The sequence below is a fragment of the Brassica oleracea genome, chromosome C3, assembly GCF_000695525.1.
Source record: "Brassica oleracea var. oleracea cultivar TO1000 chromosome C3, BOL, whole genome shotgun sequence".
Classification (NCBI taxonomy): Eukaryota; Viridiplantae; Streptophyta; class Magnoliopsida; order Brassicales; family Brassicaceae; genus Brassica; species Brassica oleracea.
In genome coordinates, this window is record NC_027750.1 from 22121509 (window position 1) to 22124479 (window position 2971).

A 2971-nucleotide genomic window follows, 5' to 3' on the forward strand; every position below is an offset into this window, starting at 1 on the left:
GTCAGAATGACGTTTCTCGGTATTCGTCAGAAAGTCGCCGGAAGTTCTGACGAAATTCCGACGAATTTTTTTTTTTCCAACGAAACGATACCGACGGACGGGTTCGTCGGAAATTCGTCGGAATCGGTCTATTCCGACGAATTTCCGACGATTTCGGCCATCAGAATCCCCCTGTTTTCTTGTAGTGTTTATTTAAATTAATTTTAATTTTATCTTTCATGTATTATTTTGAACAAAAATGCTATTTAATATTAATTAACAATATCTTTATATTTTTGTCAACTATTTTTATATACTTTTTACATACACATACATGTGCACCTTGATGTGAGCACCTTGTAACTAAGTATTCACCACAACTGAAGTATCTTATTTTTTTGAAAGTTAAAATATTTTTCCTTAATGTTTTTTCACTACCGACCAAATTGTAGTGTAATGATTTGTTTTGATAAATTTATTTTATTTTTCTTAAACTATTATCCGTTTAAAAACTATAATATGAAACTATTGGTTCGATATGACGACTATCTAAAATTCATAACTTGGAAATAAATAAATAATATTAATCTTTGGTTTTTTTTCCGGAAAAAATAAAAAAATCAAACATTTTAAGTTTTAACCGAATAAATTAAAACGAATATTAATTTAAAATAATAATTATATTTTAGAAGATTAAAACCAAAAACTTAAAACTTTAAACCGAACTAATATCCAAATTAAACATATTTAATGTCTTTTTATTAAAAATAACGAAACTAATAATCACATCCCACGCAAGGCGCGAGTTATTGCCTGGTATATATGTATTCCGTATACACGTACAGAAAAAGATACAATGCCTTCAATGAATGGAGTGTGGAATATGTTGCTGCTGAGCGGAGCAGAGTTGCTATATCCATCGTTAATAGTGTCACAAGTGGCCAGAGCTACCAATCGTATCTGGCGATGGGTGGTCCTCAGTGGCTTGACCTTACTATCCGAGAAGAGGCATCCTATGATGTCGTTTAGTCACATGGATGTGGCCTTGTGGATTGTCTGCTATCACTGCAGTTCACTTCTGCCTCTTCAGTTTGTTTCGAGTTGTTATATGGCACCTACGGGTGTTTTTCCTTCTTTAAATTTCTAAGTTTTTGTCCTCTGCTCCTCTAATCCTCTGTTACTGAGGTGTGTGTGCTTTTAAGAGGTTTTTTTGTTAAACTTTTCTATTTTGAATACAATCAGAATTAAAAAAAAAATAAAAAAATAGACACAATACAGAGTTCCATTCTTTCTCTCCCATTTTTCCTAATATTTCTTCATTTTCATATTAGGGTTTCTGAAAACCAGACCGGGGTTTTGAACCGGATGTTTTTTCCTTACCAGGCTGTGATCAGAACTATTTAGCCTTTTGCAATGAAAAACTCTGCACAAAAATATCTCCAAAGTCAAAACATCATCCATTGTATTAGCGAATTTAGTTATTGCTTACTCGTCACAAAAATATCTCCAAAGTCAAAACCTCATCCACAAAAATATCTCCAAAGTCAAAACATCATCCATTGTGGGTTCAATTGGTCATATTTTTTTAATTAGTGACAAGAAAAAAAACAAAAACGGACAACCACTGGAACAAAACTTAGGTTTACCTCTAAAGTGAACCTTTAAATTCATATTTTTTCTTATTACCAATCAAAATGTCACATAAATTAATAATAAAATATATATATATTTTTTTTTAAAATCTAAAAAAAATAATAATAATAATGACGTTCATTTTAGTGACGCTAATGCCACTAACTAAACCCTAAACCTTAAATTCTAAATCCTAAACCTTAAATCTAAACCCTACCTTTCCTCTTATTACCAATCAAAATACCACATAGATTAATAATAAAATATATTATTTTTTACAAAAAATCTAAAATAATTGAAAAAAATAATGACGCTCATTTTAATGACGCTAACGCCACTAACTAAACCCTAAACCTTAAATTCTAAACCCTAAACCTTAAATCTAAACCCTAAACCCTAAATTCTAAACCCTAAACCTTAAATCTAAACCCTAAACCCTAAATTCTAAACCCTAAACCTTAAATCTAAACCCTAAACCAAAACTCTATATCTTAAACCCAAATCCTAAACCCTAAACCCAAATCGTAAACTCTAAACTCAAACCCTAAATCCTAAACCCAAACCTAGACTCTAAACTCAAACCTTAAACCCTAAAGAAACTACATTAACATTAACCCAAACCTTTCGGATATAGGATTTGGGTTCAGAGTTTACGATTTGAGTTTAGGGTCTAGGGATTAGGTTTGGGTATATGGTTTGAGTTTAGAGTCTACGATTTGGGTTTAGGATATAGGGTTTGCGTTTACGGTTTGGATTTAGGGTTTAGGATTTGGGTTTAGGATATAGGGCTTGGGTTTAGGGTTTAGGATTTGGGTTTAGGGTTTAGAATTTGGGTTTAGAATTTAGTGTTTAGGGTTCAAATTTAAAGTTTAGGGTTTAGTTAGTAGCGTTAGCATCATTAAAATTGGCGTTATTTTTTTGTTTCAATTATTTCAGATTTTTTTAAATAAAATTAATATATTTTTTTATTAATCTAGGTGATATTTTGATTGGTAATAAAAGGAGATGTGAATTTAAAGGTTCACCCTAAGAGTGAACCTAAATCTTGTTCCAACCACTATCATGTTATTGCTATATTCAAAATAACAGCTTAGATATCCTTTAAGAACTTTTGTCCATAACGTTAATTAGACATCAAAAAAATTACTTACATTCATATATTTGTTATAAAAGTAATGGAAAAGTCTATCTTTATTCATAACATAGAAGTTCCTTATATAGGAGATTACACCGTCATAGATAAATGGAAAGATTACAAATCATAATCTCTAGGTTATGAGCAACCACAATCTGGTTCATAACACTCCCCCTTCGATGCCATAACCATTTAGAGCTTGTAATGTGCTTTAATATTGTCTCA